Source organism: Rhinolophus hipposideros, assembly GCF_964194185.1.
Source record: "Rhinolophus hipposideros genome assembly, chromosome: 4".
NCBI lineage: Eukaryota > Metazoa > Chordata > Mammalia > Chiroptera > Rhinolophidae > Rhinolophus > Rhinolophus hipposideros.
In genome coordinates, this window is record NC_138050.1 from 87,686,620 (window position 1) to 87,708,332 (window position 21,713).

The 21,713-nt window shown below is 34.3% G+C and overlaps 1 protein-coding gene across 9 annotated transcripts in view; it reads left to right on the plus strand.

Annotated features, from left to right (window-relative positions):
* PCDH9 (protocadherin 9) overlaps positions 1-21,713 on the plus strand; it is an 899,210-nt gene that overhangs the window by 333,403 nt on the left and 544,094 nt on the right. The window lies entirely within an intron of this gene.

The following is a 21,713-nucleotide window of genomic DNA, read 5'->3' on the forward strand; positions in this document are numbered from 1 at the left end:
CTCTCTCTCTCTCTCTCTCTCTCTCTCTTTCTCTCTCTCTCTCTCTTTCTTTCTTTTCTTTTCCTTTCTTTTCCTTTCTTTTCTTTTCTTTTCTTTTCTTTTCATTTCTTTTCTTTTCTTTTCTTTCCTTTTCTTCTCTTTTCTTTCTCGTTTTTATGTTAGGAGGGCCATTCCAGTACCAATTATTTTAACATGGTTAGATACAGAAAAATGTTATCTCTCATTTCAATTTTTTGAAATTGGGGTATAAAATAACATAAAATTTATCATTGTAATAATTTTTAAATGTATAGTTCAGTAGTGTAAAGTACATTCACATTGTGCAGTAGAAGATCCATATTTTTTAAGGAAGTGTGTTTCAATATTTAATGCTAATCTTAATACATAAATCTTTGTTTTCCCTATTTTCCACAGTCATAACATAATATAGATAGATAGATAGATCGATAGATCGATAGATCGATAGATCGATAGATCGATAGATAGATAGATAGATAGATAGATAGATGATAGATAGGTAGATAATATATATGGATATATATCTATGTCTGTGTTAGTGTGTTAGTGTGTACTGTTTTATCATTGAAGCTAGATTTCTCTCCCCAACCCCCATTCCCTTAAAGGTATTGAAAACATTTTCATTATTATTAACAGTAAAGGATTGTTTGCACTTGGTTTGACCAACAAAGTAATCAATCATTCTCAAAAGCCCCAGTAGTTATGGAGATCTGAAGAACTATTTTGATAAAAATTTGATTGAAAAGCAACTTCATTTTGGACAGTTAATTGAGGTAGAAAAGGGGTAAAATGAAAAATTGGACAGTTTTATCCCCTAATTTATCCTCCACATATTTTTATTATTTTTCTTTATGTGGATCTAACTATTCAGAAACACCCTTTAAAACTATAGCATCCATTCTTTTCTTACATTGCTTTTATTTTCTTCTTTAGCTTCTCTTCCTCAAAAATCTTAATCACTGGACAGTTGAGAGAAGAACTATAAATTTAGCCTTTGATTTGTCATAATCACTGTGTATGTTTCAAATGTTTAGAATACAGGAGATTCTCCCATTAATCACCCTTATTTCATTCAATAATAACACAATAACCCTTATTGTATGGCAGAAATACGTAAGTTTTATTCATAAATAAAAACTCACGTAAATATTTAAAAACCTACCCAAAATGTTCTGAAAGCCATTGAAATCCAAGTGAATTTCAAGATTCTAGGAAATCTTTTTATTTTTTATTGGGAATTTAAATGATCTATAATTAAAATAATTTTCTACAAACCATATGATTTTTATCCTTAGATATCTTATAAGGTCCAAAGCATAGAACAGTTTTTACAGGGTTTACTTGATTAAAGTTGTAGGGAATATGGACAAGAAAAAAACACAATACCAAGAGCTATGGTGTTAATTTATATTATGACTCCAATTAGCAAATAACAGTGAAAGTAAATTGTGTGCTATATTTCTAAACAAAAGAAAGTTGACAAATTATTTTAGAAATCTTTTATTCCACAAATTCTCATGAAACCATCATCCATTATGTCCACTGTAGTTTGAATGGTTTCAAACTAGGCCATCTCTACGGTCCTATCTCTCTCTAGTGGTCTACGATACTAAATAAATGTGATGGTAACGACAACTGACATGTTTGTAGCACATACTCTGTGCCAGGGTGTTTTTCAAGCTCCTTATGTGTATATCTGACCATCATTTACATTTTGCCCTTGATCAGTTCAAATTGCTTTTGACCATAATATGCTTAATATCTTAAGCATACGTTTGATATTTAAGCAAAGAGGTAGCCTCTGAGGTGTCTTGTAAAATAAAACTTGAAGACACAAATGATGCCAGCTTTGGAATTCTGTAAAGTATTCTGAGAGACAGGGTTTCTGTATAAATGTTTAAGATCTGCAGACCAATAACAAAGGAGATAGTTTCAGTAACCAATTCCTTAATAGCTATTACTCTAGTGTTAATCATTCTTGAGAATTAATAACAAAAGGTGATTAGAACCCACAAATTAGTGCCCGTGCTACCTTATTATTTTTCATTTCCTTGAATAATGCGCTAACTGAATTATTCAGTTAGCCTGGTAACTGAATGCATATTACTATTTTTTTAAAATTTTTTCACAATTTATACTTCTCTTTAATACCTTACTAAAAAATAAGGATGTTTGTTATTTTTATCATAAAAAACTTAAAAGCATAAACTACACTGTTCAAATAGAAGGTCATATTTTGTATAAATTAATGTTGAATTATCTGAATAAAGTTATTAAATTTGTATTATGACATTAGAAACAGAATAAAACCAAGGATGATATACCTAACAAGGTTTTAATTGCTCTCAAATTATCATTCGTAACCTGTCACTCTTAATTTACCTATGACAATTATTGCTTATAGAGAAATGTGAATATCAACTATGGGGTAACATATGTACCAGACACTATCCTAAGCATTACCAATTTATCTAATCTAATACTGAGTATAAAACAGGCTACAATTTCATGTACCGCTGGAATAAATTCTGTCAATTGAACTCTTAAGTGCTCATTTACGATTTCTTTCATATGTATCTTGCCATAAGATATGTTAAATATAGGGACATTTTTATATTACAATTGTTAAAGTATAGCTCATTTAATCCTGACAACAACCTCATTAGATAGGTACTATTATTTTTTCCCCATTTTACAGGTGGGAAACTGAGACACAAAGTTTACATAATTTTCTCACGTTCACAGACATAGTAATTAATGGAGGTGGAATATAAAAGTAACATGTCTTCAGAAACTGCAACGTTAACTACTCTGTGACAGTGTCTAAGTAAAAACAAAATAAAATCACAGGCTATTTGACTGTCAGGGACCACAAAGATGATACAGTCATATTATTGACGCATAACTTAAAAACAAGAAATACGGAGTAGCTTGCCCTAGGTCACAGAACTAGCTAGTGATAGCACCAGAATTAGATCCAGGTTTTCTGATCTTGGACTAAATACCTCTGAACTGTATTAAATTTTTCTAAACAAGTGTCAAAGAAAATAGTTCATATTTGAAATTTTTCTTAAGTTAGATTTCAGATACGGTGTGGAAGTTAAACGAACTGTCATGTTTAAGTTTTCTCTTCAGGCAGGCCTTCTTTCACTGGGTACACAAAGCATAATATGGTTAAAATAGAAGTAAAGAAATGAATAAGTGCACATTGCTGTCATACAATAAATGTATATTACCTTTACTAAGCATCTTTGAGCTCTAAACTTTAGTCATTTCTTCTGTTATATTCAAATATCTTTACCTATGAAATAGCATAGAATGTAGGCAGATAGATCTTTTAGTGTCTATATTCTGCATTCTGCAGGGAAATATCTCAGTGATTGGAATTCACACAAAACTGCATCTCAGTATGGCTGTTCCCTGTCACAGTTTTTGATTCTTGAGTTAAAGTATTTCTACAAAGTGGTCTAGTGTTCAGTGTACGAATTTTTCAGATAAGTTTTTCCTTGTAGCAAAGCAATCCAAAAAAAAAAAAAAATCAATGTCAGATGGAAATCTTAACTCTAAGAGTTAGGGAGATTGGTGGAAGGGCTTTAAAATAAGTGAGAATTTCAGCCGCCAGACTTTGAAAGTGTGGCAGCTATATCAAGTGTAAAATCATGGGTGCAGATGGTTGATTAAGATATCCCAGGAGGGACTACTGCTGTATATCTCTAGACTAAAATTGGGAAAACCATTATGACAGGGGTAATACGTCTGACCTTTTACATGAATTTATAACATAGGTTTTCTTGGATTCAGAAATTTGTAAAAGTTAAGTTATCATTGGTTTCACAAATATTCCAATTGTGTCATGTGATGGAAATATTTAATAGCATAAGATACGTCAAACTTGCTCTTGCTCTCATTTTTCCTGTACTTACCACAAATTAACTTTAACTTAACTAACCAAATAATCTGGATCTAAATTAAACAGGATTTAATATATGAATTTTAAAGTACATAATTGCGTTGTCCTTTTCATGATGTTACCCAAGTACATTTTATTTTTAATAAATAAATGTGTTCAGTACTTAGGATAGGTATTACAGTTGATATTAGCTTTTAAATGAAAATAATAGATTAACCATTTAGTGAATATTTATATTATGATATTTTTGAGTAATAAAGGTTATGCCAATAGATTCTCACTAATAATACTAAATTAATTCACTAGACAGTTTATTTTCCTTTGTTTTTCTTCATAAGAACAACATTTGCTAAACAAATGGGACTAAAAGTTTTTGCACAGCAAAGAAACAACCAACAAAACAAAAAGATAACCTACTAAATAGGAAAATATTTTCAAAAATGATACATCCAATAAGGAGTTAATATCCAAAATATATAAAGAACTCATACAACTTAACACCAAAGAAAACCCCAATATTCCAATTTAAAAAATGACCAGAGGGCCTGAATAAACATTTTTCCAAAGAGAACATACAGATGGCCAATAGACATATGAAAAAATGATAAACATCACTAATCATCAGTGAAATGTAAATTAAAACCACAATGAGTTACCCCTCACACCTGTCACAATGGCTACCATCAATAAATCAACAAATGTGCTGAGAAAAACGAACCCTTATGCATCATTGGTGGGGTTGCAAATTGGTGCAACCACCATGAAAAACAATATTGAGGTTTCTCAAAATATGAAAAATAGAGCTGAAATCTGATACACCAATTCTACCTTTAGGTATTTATCTGGAGAAAACGAAATCACTAATTCAAAACATATACTTTCATACACCCCTGTGTTCATTATAGAATTACTTGTAATAGCCAAGTTATGGCAAGAACCAAGACGTCTATCAATAGAAGATGTGGCATATATATAGATAGATAGATAGATAGATAGATAGATAGATAGATAGATAGATAGATAGATATAGATATATATGTATATACATATATATATATATAAATAAAATTCAGCAATGAAAAATAGTGAAATATTGCCATTTGCAACAAAATGAATAGAGGATAACACGCTAAGTGAAATAAGTCAAAGAAAGACAAATAGTGCATGATTTTATTTATATGTAGAATGTAAAAAAAAAGCATAAACAAAACAAAATACAAACCAACCAACAGATATACAGAACAAGCTGATGGTTGACAAAAGGAAAGGGGCATAATTGGAAGGGAATAATAATAATGAAAAATTACAAATTAGAAATTTTAAAAAATGAAAGAGAAGTGAGGACATTTGGAGGACTAGTAAGAATCGATGAGAAATGAGCAAGAAATTACTTTGTAAATGCAATTCTCACCATCATCATTGTTACTGCTACTGACCTACTACTACTACTACTACTACTACTACTACTACTACTACTACTACTACTACTACCACAGTTAATATTTGGGTTATATAGAGTCTGAAAAAATCTGAAAGGTCCTATTTGTCCATGATAAGATGTGCAGTGTCATGGGTTGATAACAGGCCTGTCAGAGAGTTCAATATCTGAATTCGGGCTCAGTATTCACTATGTGCATGATTTGGTGCAAATTATTTGAATTATCTATGCCTCAGTTTCCTCATCTATAAAGGGGGGATAACAGTAGTATCTGAGTAAATCCACTTCTGGTCATTATGGAGTACCTGGTACCAGACTTTCCTTCCTATGTAAATACAAACACACAAAGAAAGAAAGAAAAACTTGTGGAATGAAATAAGCAGACAAAGATCAGCAGGCAGGTTTTATCTGAGCAGAGTCTGTTACCATATGACTAGTGGACTTCCCTAGACAAGTGTAACATAGTTTCTGTTTACATTTTCTAACTCATTGTATACTATGCAGCAACTGCTCCTTAGCTTTGAGGCAGCACCAAATATAACATTTCTAAGGAAATTGTCCACTGCCCATGACTAATAAATGAAATGAAATATATGTTAAAAAATAACATTTATACACACACACACACACATTTATGAAGAGTAACTCCTAATATATCAATTTAAATTTTCAGTAACTTATAGAATTTATAAATAACAATTAATAGCCCCTTATCATTGAAGAAAGTGATGTTTTTCCAGAGGCTATGTAAATCTGTTTGAACAATGCGGTGGCCTTATGTATTAACATCACTGGAAATTTGTGAAGCTTTTAATTACACCCTTTGTATTCCAGCAACAGTTATGTCAGCTATCAAGTTTTCCAACAGCTCAAAATTATTTTTTTTCGTTTACTTAACCCTGTATAAAGGATGGCCATCACATTCTTTTCCTTTTTTATTAAATGCACTCTGCCAGTTCCTTCTTCACCACAAAACATGTGGGCTTGGTTGTATTCACAGGAAGAGCCGTGTCTGACAGATTTGCGAAGGGTGTCAGCTTGGTCACAGGCTGACAGACAGCACCAAACCTTGCTGTGGCCCAGCTCCTGATAATTAGTTGTTTGAAGCCACTCTGTGCCACAGGCATAGGCTTATCATCCAAAGACATCTTTGCCATTCAGAATGACAGCTGTGATGCAGCTGTTCGTCGAATGGCCTGTACAAAAAGACAGGGGAGGAGACTTTCAAACAAGTGACAACCACAGTACCTTTCACTGAAGGTTCCTGGAGATGTAACAAAACAACCAACATGTAGACTATAAAAAGGTGTAAATCAATTGTCTGTTGGATCAGCATGGAAACCACATATGAAGTGACAATCAATGATATCAGTGTATGCAAATGAGAGAGAATACAGCTGCCTCATATCTTTTTAAAGCAACTAAATTGCATGTTCTTTGATTAACACAGGTCAGGCATTTGCTTATGGAATTAACATAGATGTGTGGAGTTTTCAGTAGGTTCTGCACATCTGTGGATAATAAGAGAAAAGCCTGCCAGAAAGCCTCATATTTAAACTCCAAAAGAGTATTTGGTCATAAAAATATATTCAGATGCTAAATATCTCAGGATATGGAAGACGCATTGGGAGGAGTAAAAGTAATACAAATACAATTGAAATGAGTATGGAAATGGAGAAGATAGAAACATAGGAAGTGAAAACTTCCTTTTAGAAGGTATACTTATGCTGAAATAACAATGAATGAAATTATTTTCTACTTGTGTGTGTGAGCTATAAGGTCTCTTTTTAGTTACTATTTAAAGGATTTGGAAATCTAAAAGAAAGTGAAATTATCTATTCTTAGAAGTACATATTGATTAATTTAAATAAATATTTTTCACAGAAGCATTTCAGATTATACAAATATCCAGCAAAAAAAATCACAAAAAAACAACAGAAAAATACAGATGCTATAAACTACGTGATCTCAACTTTGACTTGGTTTTAGCTTTTATTCTAACATAGAATTTTGAGTTTTAAAATATTAAAACATTTAAAAATAAAAGCAGCATAGAATCCCTTTAATTATTGAGGAAGAGTTACTTTTGTTTTTTCTCTAGATAGTTTAAAGAACAATAAACTCAAAGGGTGACAAAAAAAAAAGTATATACATTTTAAGAAAGGAAAAAACTGTATTAAAATTGTAATGCTCAATATATACCAATAACAAAAGATGAAAACAAGTCATGTGTATACCTTTTTTTTGTTCCTCCAGTTTATGTTAAAATGTATGTGTTGGTGTTGCATGTGTTAAACACAGATTACATTTTTAAAAATAAATTAAGCAGAGACATTCTCTTTAAATGTCATTTATTGTTTTTTCAATTTTGGAATTATTGGAAACTTTGAAGATCATTCAGTGACAATAGCTTGTTATGAGGAAGACAGATGGATTGTGGGGCCACAACCATTAGTAGATCCATGTTCAACAGGTTAGGGATGGAGTCTGAAACTGAACGTTTGAAAAACATATCCAGTTTTATTAGTATCTACTAGATTTTATGTATAAGGTGATCGGAAGAACTGAAGGCAGAGTTTAAATAATGGTCAGTATACGTATAGGTCATATCGATTACTGTCTTACAATTTGAGAATCAGAGCCAGCTTTTACTTAACGGAATGGAAAAGAACAGAATAGGATAAGTTGTATAGAATTTAATAGGTTACGACAGAGTAAAAGGAAGAGACAAAAAGAATACAGAAGAAAATAGAAGAGGATACAAAATATTAGAGTTGGGGTGACTGGTGAGCTCCGTTGGTTAGGGCATGGTGCTAATAACACCAAGGTTGCCGCTTCGATCCCCACATTGGCCACTGTGAGGTGTGCCCTCCTTAAAAGGAAAAAAAATGGCACTTGAAAAAAAAATTATATATATATATATATATATATATATGTATATATATATATATATATATATGTATGTATGTATAATGGTGTATGATGTATAAAATAGTTAAATATTACTTCACCTAACTTTTATTTGAAGAGTGTATGTTTGTGTATGATTGAGTGTTTATTCTGTGTCTCTGTAAAATGGGTTGCTAATTGTGGGTTGCAGTCAAAAGTTTTAAAGCCACTGATAAAAAAATAACTGACACATACCACTTACCATTGATCAGTCACCTTTCAAAAATGTTTTGATTAAATTAACTGAATGAACAAGTCTTTGCGGTAAAATCACCTGTGGACTCCGGTTTATAGATGAATAAAAGAAGGCACGAAGAGGTAAATGACTTGCACACTGTCACACAGCAGATAAAGAAGGGCCACGGCTGGATTCACATCCAGAAAGTCTAGTATAGGTGTGCTCTTAGCCACTGCTCCAATATTCTGACAAACGTGATGGCAGATCCAGGGTTTGGGACCAGCCTCCTAACTCACAGGGTAATACACTTGTTCACTTCCTCAGTTACCTCCCCTGTTAGACTAAATCCTAATCATAGGTCAGAGTTTATTGGTCTCATAGATCATTTGGCCCATAAAATGTTCTTGTAAAAAAGTGTCTAAGCTGAATGACTTTAAGAAGTTCTTTCTTCAATAATTCCTCTTGATGGTTTATAATAGGATTAATGTTTAAATGCACTTAACCAATTTAAAGTGAATAAATCTATTGTTTAATCCACTCACTGGTAAAATCATATTCAAAGTACACACATTAATATTATATTCCATGTAACTCATTTTGATAAATACTGGCCTAAATCATAAATGGTACTATATGCTAAAATTAATTTTCTGAGGTTAAAATCAAGACTGTTGAAATTTAAGACCTCACTTTTTAAACAAGATGAATGTCAGAAAATAAAACAAATTGAAATGAACATGTGATATCAAAGATTTCTATATGTGTGAATTACCCACATACATGTTATCAAAGAAGTAAAATATTTAAAAAAAAGATTCTGATTCCACCTTGCTTTTTAGACAAAAACTTTACTGATAGATGTTTAGCATATTTTTCCAATAGTACACATTCAAAAATCAGAAGCCAACAGACTTACTGATACTAAATTCTTGCTTCTTTTGGCATTGATACTCGTTCTGATATGTCTATTATTTTTTAAAAGGAGATGTATATGTTTTATTACAAGTATAATGCCTTTTTTTTCCATTTCAGCTAAGAATTTTTATTTTTTATTTTTCAGTTTAGTTTTTCTTTCTTTTTTTTTTAATTAAAGTTTATTGGGGTGACAATTGTTAGTAAAGTTACATAGATTTCAGGTGTACAGTTCTGTGATACATTATCTGTATCTCACAGTGTGTTCACCACTCAGAGTCAGTTCTCCTTCCATTACCATATATTTGACTCCTTTATCCTCATGTATCACCCGCCTCCTTCCTTACCCTCTGGTAACCACTAAACTATTGTCTATGTCTATGAGTTTTTGTTTCTTCATTTGTTTTTCTTGTTTTTTCGTTATTTTCAGTTTTATATACCACATATCAGTGAAATCATATGGTTCTCAACTTTTTCAGTCTGACTTATTTTGCTTAGCATTGTAATCTCAATATTCATCCATGTTGTCACAGATGGTATTATTTCATCTTTTCTTGTGGCAGAATAGTATTCCATTGTGTATATATACTACAACTTCCTTATGCATTCATCTGTCGAAAGACACTTTGGTTGTTTCCATGTCTTGGCCACTGTAAATAAAACTGCAATGAACATTGGAGCACATATGTCTTTATGGATAAATGTTTTCAGCTTTTTTGGGTAGATACTCAGGAGAGGGATTGCTGGGTCACATAGTAATTCTATTCATAAATTTTTGAGGAACCTCCACACTACCTTCCATAACGGCTGCACCAGTCTGCTTTCCCACCAACAGTATATGAGGGTTCCTTTTTCTCCACAGCCTCTCCAACACTTGTTACTATTTGTCTTGTTGATGATAGCCATTCTAACTGGGGTGAGGTGATATCTCATTGTGTTTTTTATTTGCATTTCTCTGATGATTAGTGATGTTGAGCATTTTTTCATATGTCTATTGGCCATTTGTATAAGAATTAAAAAACAATAATATCAAAATGAAATTACATTTTTGAATTTCAGGTTTAAAGGCCAAACACAGTGATATGTTGAACTAATTGCATAAACACTGCTGTACAGTGAAAAATGACAAAAATACAGCTAAATTTTGAATGACAGGCAACTCCAGCTTCGTTATTAACGTCCAAAAGTTTGAATTTTGCATACAGTGACATTTTATGAGTTTTAATATATAAAAATTGCTAAAATTTTATATTGTTCAAGGTATTTGAGATTCAAGTACTATATAAGTATTCAAATATTATATAAAATGTAAAAAAATTGCTATTGGCCACTAATATTAAAAACTAGCCAATTAGATTTATGGGACAATATAAGAATAGAGGGAACATTAATTAATTACTTAATATTTTATTAATATATTTAGAATCTTTACTATGCTATCATAAATGTTTCCATCTTAATATTGATGTAAAAATGAGGGGACTGCCACTATGAACGAACTTTCTTTTAAGAGTCTCTTCTCTAGCTGCAGAAGGTGACAGGTCTCTGATGCCCAGGAGTCATACTCTTCCAAGTAATTTCAGTGTCAAAGATTAAAAACGTGGAAAAACAAAAAGCCACATAATACATGTAGGTTTGATAATCAATTATGAAACAATGATTTTCATACATTTTAAATATATTAGTATGTGAGTTTAGCCCACGTCTAGCAACAGAAACATTTTTGAAAGTCTTGTTTAAGGAAGAGGTTCACATTTTTACAAATTGATCCTGTAGACTTCTACCATCTAATACTCCCATCGGTGTGTAATTATTTCCATATTTTTGGCCAGGAAGTGAAGCTGCTTTCAAATGGATTTTCTGGTTGACTTATCTCAATTTTGACTTGACTGGGTATCTAGGACTTAATATCTATCTAAAACAAATGGATAGTATACAATTTCAGCATATCTTATATTGATAGTTAAATTTAAACAATTTGTAGACGTGCATTTTACCAACATTTTATAAGATATTTAGTACTACTTTCAAAGTGGTGTTTGGTTTGTCTATTCATTTACCGGCATTGTTATTACATAAGACGTTTTCCAGTTGAGACCATAGAAAGCTCTGCTCAATCTGGGAAGAACAGACAAGAACATTTTGGGTGACTCTAATCTTAATTCAGCATGTATCCAGAAAACACAATATGATAAGTATCATCTTAAGTAAGACAAATATGGAGAGCAAAATTTAAATGCTAAGTATGGATTGAAAATAATAGACACATTGTAGTAATATACAATGCAATACTATGCAGCAATCAAAGAAGAAACCACTGCAATGACATGGATGAATCTCAACAATATTTTGCTAAATAAAAAAAAAAAATACATAAAAGGCTACAAACTGAATGATTTAATTTCTATCACATTCTGGAAAAGCCATAGCTATAAAGACAGAACTCAGGTTAGTGTTTGCCAGAAACTGAGGCTTGATGAGCTTTTTATTAACTACAAAGGGGCTCACAGAAAGTTTTTGGAGCAATAAAGAGCTTCTATAACTTGGTTGTAGTCATTTGTCAAAGAAGCATTGCCCTGGGTGGAGTTAAACATTCAAAAGAGAGTTCATTCAAGAATATTCCCATAGCAGAGAGAACTCAGCTACTTTGAGAATTCTTTTTTTTAATTTATTTATTGGGTGACAATTGTTAATGAAATTACATAATTTCAGGTGTACAATTCAGTATTACATCATCTATAAATCCCATTGTGTGTTCATCACACAGAGTCAGTTCTCCTTCCATCACCATATATTTGATCCCCCTTACCCTCATCTCCCTCCCCCCACCCCCTTACCCTCTGGTAACCACTAAACTATTGTCTGTGTCTATGAGTTTTTGTTTCTCATTTGTTTATCTTGTTTTTGGTTTATATACCACATATCAGTGAAATCATAGGGTTCTCTGCTTTTTCTCTCTGACTTATTTCGCTTAGCATTATACTCTCAAGATCCATCCATGTTGTCACAAATGTTCCTATATCATCTTTCCTTAACGCCTAATAGTATTCCATTGTGTATATATACCACAACTTCTTTATCCATTCATCTATTGAAGGACATTTTGGTTGTTTCCATGTCTTGGCCACTGTGAACAAAGCTGCAATGAACATTGGAGCACACATGTCTTTATGTATAAATGATTTCAAATTCTTTGGGTAGATACCCAGGAGAGGGATTGCTGGGTCATACAGTGATTCTATTTGTAATTTTTCGAGGAACCTCCACACTGCCTTCCATAGCGGCTGCACCAGTCTGCATTCCCACCAACAGTGTATGAGAGTTCCTTTTTCTCCACAGCCTCTCCAACACTTGTTGCTATTTGTCTTGTAGATGACAGCCATTCTAACTGGGGTGAGGTGATATCTCATTGTGGTTTTTATTTGCATTTCTCTGATGATTAGTGATGTTGAACATTTTTTCATATATCTATTTGCCATTTGTAAGTCCTCTTTGGAGAAATGTCTCTTCAGGTCCTCTGCCCATTTTTCAATTGGGTTGTTTGTTTTTTTGTTGTTGAGTTTCATGAGTTCTTTGTATATTTTGGATATTAGACCCTTATCGGAGGAACTGTTTGCAAAAATCTTCTCCCATTCAGTCGGTTGACTCTTTATTTTGTCGATGGTTTCTTTTGCTGTGCAGAAGCTTTTAAGTTTTATATAGTCCCATTTGTTTATTTTAGCTTTTACTTCCATTGCCTTTGGAGTCAAATTCATAAAATGCTCTTTGAACTCAAGGTCCATAAGTTTAGTACCTATGTTTTCTTCTATGCAGTTTATTGTGTCAGGTCTTACGCTTAAGTCTTTGATCCATTTGAATTAATTTTGGTACATGGTGACAGATAACAGTCTAGTTTCATTCTTTTGCACGTGGCTATCCAATTCTCCCGGCACCATTTGTTGAAGAGGCTGTCTTTCCTCCATTGTATGTTTTTAGCTTCTTTGTCAAAAATTATCTGTCCATATTTATGTGATTTTATTTCTGGGTTCTCAATTCTATTCCATTGGTTTATGTGTCTGTTTTTCTGCCAGTACCATGCTGTTTTGATTATTGTAGCCCTGTAGTACAAGGAAAAATCAGGGAGTGTGATACCTCCAGTATTGTTCTTTTTTCTTAAGATTTCTTTGGCTATTCGGAATCTTTTGTGGTTCCAAAAAAATCTGATGATTTTTTTGTTTTATTTCTTTAAGAAAATGCCATCGGTATTTTGATGGAGATTGCATTAAATCTGTGTATTGCTTTGGGTAATATGGCCATTTTAACTATGGTGATTCTTCCAATCCATGAGCACGGAATGTCTTTCCATTTCTTTGTGTCTTCTTCAATTTCTTTCAAAAATGTCTTATACCTAGGAATAAACTTAACCAAGGATGTGAAGGATTTATATGCTGAATACTTTGAGAATTTTTAAATATTGGGATGAAGTAGTAGGAAGAGATTGCAAAAGGTTAGGTGGGAGGCTGGTGATAAGGCTATCTGTGTTCGCCAGTGGTACTTGCAGAAATTAGTCTCCTCCCTTCTCAAAGAAACTACATAATATGGATGCTATTCTTTTTTTATTATTAAAATTTATTGCAGTGGCAATGGTTAGTAAAATTACATAGGTTTGAAGTGTACTGTTCTGTAATTCATCATCTATAGATTATTGTATGTTCACCATCCAGAGTCAGTTCTTCTTCCATTACCTGATATTTGACCCTGTTTACCCTCTTCTACTACCCTCCGCCCCGCCCCTTACCCTCTGGTAACCACTAACCTATTGTCTGTGTCTATGAGTTTTTGTTTCTTTATTTGTTTGTCTTGTTTCTTTGTTCCTTTCATCCCCCCAAAATCTGAAAACATTTATCTGTAAAGGTATATGTACTCTGATGTTCATTGTAGCATTATTCACAGTGGCCAAGAGATGTATACAACCCAAGTGTCCTTCAATAGATGATTGGTTAAAGAAGATGTGGTACATACACACAATGGAATACTATTCTGCCATAAGAAAAGATGAAATAGTGCCATTTGTGACAACATGGATGGATCTTGATCTTATTATGCTAAGCAAAATAAGACAAGCAGATAACGTTGAGAACCATATGACTTCACTGATATGTGGGATATAATACAGACGTTACACTTTTTTTTTTTAAGATTTTTTATTGGGGAAGGGGCACAGTGGAAGGGAAAGAGGACTTTATTGGGGAACAGTGTGTATTTCCAGGACTTTTTCCAAGTCAAGTTGTTGTCCTTTCATTCTTAGTTTTGGAGGGCAGCTCAGCTCCATGGATACATTTCAAAGGGATAAACAACCACCAGGTCTTGGAGAAAGACATTCCTGAGTTGTAAAACTGGCAAGAGAGGGGAGATTTTTATCTCAAAAAGGAAGATGCATTATTTACAATTGCAAGTGTGTTTTGTTTGTTTTTACATTTGTTTTTAGCAAATGCCCTATGGAAGGTCATGACCTAAGACCTAAAGTCAGAAAGGAGACTGTCTAAGGTGTAGTCAGGCTGAGGGGAATGTTAAGATGTTGTCAGTTTCCGTTACTGTTAGTATTTGTTAGAACTCAGAACTCTACTCCTAGAAAGGTGAATTGCACAGTATGCCAATGATTTTACCTTGTGCTCAATAAACATGACATTAAAAAAGGTAGCTATGAAAAATGTCATCATTGGTGCAGAATGAGAGCAGTAAAATCATGATGGCATAAAGAAAGGAAAAAGTGAAGTTACAATCTCAAAGAATATAAGGCCCTTTCTCGTTCATATATGAACATCGAGCATCTTTTATTAGTGACGTGATAATTTATAAACCTAATACATCCACGAGATAGCAGATCTCTACTTAGAAATACTAAATAGAGACCCAAGCTGCTATAGATATAATACATTTGCTTGCATATGTTTCTGTTTATTGAACTGTTAAGAAAAGCAAGAAGCTGTTACCAGAGGAACATATTAGATTAAAATCAATACACTGATATAACCAACCGTTATACCACACTCACTATTACAGCTTCATAGAATCAGGAACAATTGTCCTATTCTTTCAACAACAACCGATGTACATAGTTATGCTGAAAAGCATCTCAGCAGGAATGAACTTTGCTTTATGTCATGTGGCTCTTTCTCAGAATGCTGCAGTATCGTGGCAGAAAAAAGAAAAGAGAGTTTCTGTATGTTGACTCCTACATTGCTGAATTCTTTATTTTAATTCCCGAACCAGAGTGTCTACTCTCCTTGTAGTGGTGATTGGAGGCCAAAATTCTCATTTTCACCATGGAGTAAGTGACAAAGGGGTTGCGGACACAGGAGACCAGGAACCCCAGGGAACAGCACGCTTTATAGATCTTGTCCACAGGATTCAAAAGTCCCTCTCTCCCCACCCTTGAGTCATTTTATTGAAAATACAAAAAGCTCATTTAGCAGCACCGAAGGCATAAGCATCTCAGAACCAATCAATCTACACAAACAGTTCTTTTCTGAGGCTCACTCGTGACCTTGAGAAGTGTGACGAATGACGTAAAGGATGGAACAGACAGAAGTTTCACGATAAACCAAAAAATCATGTTCTGCTACATGATGAAGAGAAATAAAATGGAGAGAGCTAGACATACGTTTAGTTTAAATGAGACTTCATAAATTCTGTAACTGCTCTGTGCAGCCTGGGCCCCAGATCAGAGGTACTCTGCCTGCACAACAATCAGGACTTTTCTCAATAAGCCGCAGCCTGTTATGGTTTTTACCACATTTACTTTCTCAATACTGTAGTCCTTTACAGCTATCTACTCAGTTATGGCTAGAGTTCCTAGCAGTTATTGATAACCATACCCTTGACTTTATATCTCAGCTGGCACAGGCGGGAGGGAGGCCGTCAGTACTGTGAAATTTCGAAGCTGGATGTATCTCCCTGAAACACGAAGATGATGACTCAGTTCTACAACTGAGCTTGTGATTCTCACTGTGGCGAAACTTCTCATGTCATTTTTATTTTTAGCTCCTTGGCACAATTATAGAAAATTATTGTAGGAAAATCACAGCTTCCATGAGGAGAAGCACTGACTGATTTGAAGAGGTTCAAAATGTTGGGAAAACTCATAAACACCATGCAGTGACTTTCTTGGTTGGGAAATGCACATAAAAATGTGTTTACCAAAAGAACAAAGCAGGATTGCAAGGCAGTTTCAGTTTATCTTTCCTAATCTCTACCCTTTCATTCTGAGCCCTGCCTTGTATTTCCTTTGCTGTGACTGCTACCAAATATCCACCCTGTTCCAAGGCCTACTCTTCCTTTCAAAAATCACCTCTCTGCGATTCAAGGGTCCATTCCCTGTGTGTGCACGAGAACTAAGTTAAGTGAACATGTAGCTGTGGATGACAGTGTTGAGCAGCTACTTTCCCACTTCCCTCACTGATACAAATGAGTAAAATGAATTAGTTTTATAGGTAGAGGTGTTTGCAAGCTGAGTTCAGTAAAACCATGTCATAGTGATTTGATATGTCAGAGTGACTTCAACACCACAAAATATGGGCCAAAGTTGCAGAGTACCACCTATATAATATAATTGATGATTATTAGCCACTTTATGCATGCAATCATACCTTTTTAAAATAAGCAGGATTATGACTTTTAGTTCTGCCACAATTGAATTTTTTAGATATTCTTGGTATATTACAAAAATGATATTTAGATTTTACAATTAGGTTTTTTAGTAGTTTCGTCAATATGGGTATCTTTTACTTCTGAGCCAGTGACAAGTTTACTTAAAATACCAGAGATATGTGAAATAACGATATGAATGCAAGATCCATGCAATATCCTATAACATGGCTGTTACATAATATTAACTTCTAATACAGTTTATTCGTAATTAGTACCTTAGTATTAACATAACTAGTAGCAAAATACAGCAGTCACTAGTGCTAATAGCGCTTCTAATGATTTTATATTTCTATGAATGCATGTTATTTGAGGGCACTGTACAGTTACAAATCAGTACATTCCTGATTTGAAAGTTTTAAATGCCTTTAATACCTCTTCCCTATTATGCAAATATTCTCAAACCTCCTTTCCTACTTTATGTTTGTTAAAAAGTATCTGCTGTAAAAAATAGAATGTAGCATTTTGTTTCCCATGGCAGAATGCACTTCTTTGCTCTTAATGCATGAGCAAGCAGTTTGGTTCGTTAAGCTCTGTGGCACCGATAGTAAACTAAAGAGAAATGAAAGGAAGAGGAACTGAAATACCATCATCCCACTGATGATACTGACGCGGCTCAGCTTTGTTGGAAGACTGCCCAGACATCCTCTCATCGAAGGGCACGGTCCAGGATGTGAACTTGGCGTTGCAGTGCCAAAACTACAAATCCAGGAAAGAAAGTGTTGCCTAGAAGGATGCCTGGAATAATTTAAGGAATTGTCCCAAATTGCGGGATGTGTATTTGTGCCACTATCCTTATTGGTGAGTGAGTTAGAGAGAAAGAAAAAAGCACAACGGAATAAAATACATGATGGGAGGAGGGAATATTCAATGACCTCAAGGCAATATTGAATAAGGATAGTAATTCTCTCATAGGGGTGTATGTATCTGAGGGTGCATGGATTGGAGAATATCCAAATAGCTCAGTGTCACTTTTGGATTTAAAGAACGTAGCTCCTGAATGTTAAATGATTTCAGATAAATGTATACTTTCTTAAGAAGAGACTTGGAATGGTGGCTCTGCAGATATCCACATACTTCCACATCACAGTGCTATTTAGGTATTGGCTAACACTCAGTGATAACAATGAACACTATAATTTCTTTTATAAATGAATATTATTGTTCTCAGTTTACCCCTGCACATGAGGAAGTGTACAGATTTGTGCCCTTTGAAATGGAGGAAGAAAACTGATTCTCTGTTCCAATTGGGCTTGTGCCCAGTTTGAACAGAGAGTCACTCAGCTGGGGATGGCAGCTTCCATGGCCTCTGGCTAACACAAACTCCTCAGTGGCTTTTCACAGCCACTTACAATCAAGTCCCAGCGGGCTCAAAGTAGAAGCTGCAGCTGCCGGACAGTGGGGACACCTATGTGGTCCTGAACACATGCGCGCAGACCCTATTGTGACTTGAATTTGGCCTATGTTGTGTGTGGGAGATTGGAGGCCAGAGAGAGAATGGACATCCCTCTCACCCTATTTTCTCTTCCTCCTTTATAAGTCCTTAGAAAACGATGAACCTTTTGGAAATTTCTTAAATATGCTCTGAAAAACAGAGATCAAAGTTTGGACTCAGTGACGTCTTTGCCCTTTCAAAAACGCAGAGCTAAATGCAGAAGTCCCGTTTACATGTCAATGGTCCAACAAAGGCAAATTAATCAACAGGACAGGAAGAGTAAGAAGGCCAGGTGTCATAACTGCACTGGAATTTACTCTGAACATGTAAACGTGGTGTGAGAATTGATACATGAGTCAAGATTTTCTAGCTGGAGGACTTCGCTGGTATGCGTTATGATACCAAGAGGGTACTATAGGGGTAGGACATGGAACACATGCAAGAAATGGGAAAAGTCCAGCAGGATGTCCTTAAATAGAAATTAGTTTATGGATACAGAAGAGACTTTTGGGAGGAAGAAGTGTAACCTATTTCTGGATCCAAGGTGTTCACAGCCCAACAGAAATTTTCATTTACTCTCACAGGCTCTAATTCTGTTAGTGCAATTCCTCCAATTTATTTCAATTATTCCTATATTCTACAAAGTGGCTATAGAAGAGAAATTATGTATGCTTACCAACTAGGGGACTAAAAACCCTTGATGAAACTAAAAATGTCTTAGAGTTCTGTAATATAAACTAGTGAACTCAAATATTGGCTAGGTTGGCAATATAAACACATAATCCCTGGTTTTACTTGAACCCTCACTCCCTTTATCAGCAGTTTATCTTGCTTAAATGTTGAGCCCAGGATATTCATATTTTTTTTTTTTTTTTTGATATTCATATTTTTAAAAGATATTAACCAAAAAAAAAAACTTTGTGGATCTTCATGAAAGCAAATTATTGAAGATATTATATAATATATGATATATTACATATTGCAGAGCATCATGACCCAAAAGTGAGTAATTGTATTTGATTCAGGATAGGCGAGTTAACGGGGAGCAGTCTTTTAATATTCACTTTGACATATTGATGTTAATATTTTGCTTATATACAATACATAGATCTTTTCCTTTGGGAATAAACATTTTAGCCAGATCTTCTACGGCCAAGTTTTCTAGAACTTGAGACAAATCCTACACACACATCAATGCTGAAACCTAGTTTGAAATACAAGTGTGCTGTGATGGGGCGTATAAGCTGAAAGAAGGGTGGAAGGTGAGATACAGTCAAGCTGACATATTAAATAATGTTTCATGGAATAATTAGGACTCGAGTAGAGCATTAGAGAATAGTAGGAGAGCTACCAGGAGGTGGGAGCAGTAATCAGGCAGGAATATTTTGGGAGGAGTGCAGTCTAGACACACGGGGTAGCCAAGTAAGAGGCAGAGGATGGGAAAATATAGGGTACATTATGGTACAGGAAGCACACTATTAGGAAAAATAAATTTTTACACTCAATTCTAGCGAAGACTCTGAGAAGCGATAGAAGAGATAAATCTTAATCTGTTTTATTCCTGATATGAATTTGTAAACCAGAAATAATATTCTGACACTAAAAACTTATTGAGACAGGCAGTGTGAGAGAGTGCAAGAAATGTTTCTGAGAGGTATAGCATGTAACCTGTGAGTTTATTTTTGTAATTCACAAAACTTAAATGATTTTTGTCCTTTCAGGAAGTGATGTTTAGGGAGATGGAACAAAGGGAAATAGAGAAGAGAAAGCATTGTATCAATTACAGTGATGTTTCATATCCCCTTTATTTTCTTTTCCACTTGTTTAAAGATGTCCCTTCTATTTGATGACCTAAAAATATTGTAAACTTGATCATTCTACAAAATCACTTATTTTACAGATGATCTTGTCAACTACCAATATAATGTTACCTAATAAAAATATTATAATGAGGGAAAGCCAGTTTAACTTTGGGATCCTTTTCTTAAGCTGCCTTTCCTTTTACCTTCTCTCCAAGAACAAACATAATAACCACCACTAACCCACTCTCCCCAAGCACATTCAGAGAAAATCACCCTAATTCACAGGATTCTTTCAATACTACAAACATTTCAGATCGCCTAGTGAATGCAGGATATTACACTGACATAAATTAAGAATCAGAGACAAGCATAAAATAAATAGCAATGATATAATATCTACTCTATTGTAGGTACTGTGAAAATACAAAGATACAACTAGATTCTAAAAGAGGTTGAGTGAAAGACCCAGTAAGAAGGTTATATTTATGATCCATCTTCAGTGATGACTGGGAATTCAGAAAGTGAGCAATTAGGAGCAAAGGCCCTTAGGGTGGAGAGGGCAGCGGGTTGCAAGGGGAGAGGCTTAAGGGGTAAGCATGCAGGTATGTTACAGGAGGAGCTGGTCCTCTGCAGAGACTGGAATAGCACTTCCCAAACTGTGTCCCATGAGATGTGTTCTGGGAAAAGCAACAACAAAACAAGCAAGCAAAAAGAACCTAGTATGACAAAAGTACCTATTTGAACCTTTAGCTTTTTCTCTGGAGGACTTGTGTACCCCTTTAATAAGCTAATATGTTTCATTACTCTCCCATAAGACACACCTATTACTTCAGGAGCCATCTACTGTGACTCATGTTCTGTGGGACACATTTTGGGAAAGACTGAGTTTGAATGTTCCTCAGCCAATAAGTAAAATCTGTCTGTTTTGTCAGAGCAAGGAAGACGGAGGTATTTAAGATTCATTGGTTGCTTGAAACTGGGACACGTTCTTTTAAACAAACACATACACACACATTAGTACTGATGATAGATCTGGCACTGTATCTATGGCCTCATCAACATGAGAAAAAGATGGACAAAATGCAATGTAAGTCTCTGACAGTGACTTACAGTGAGACTCTTGACAGTCAGTAGCTGACAGTATGTCCGAGTTTTTCAAAGGAGTGGAGGGTTATTTGCAACGGTTAGAAAAGCTGGGCACTCCCAAAGCAGGTGCCACTTGATCAGTCTTAGATGTGATGTAGATATATGTGAAGAGTTTTCTGGACAGAAGAGACAATATGGACCAAAGATACATTTAGAGCACAGGGTGGAATGAGGAGCCCAGTCTTAAATGACCGTGTGCAGCTTTCTTTGAGAAAAAAGAGAAAAATGAGAAAAAGAGT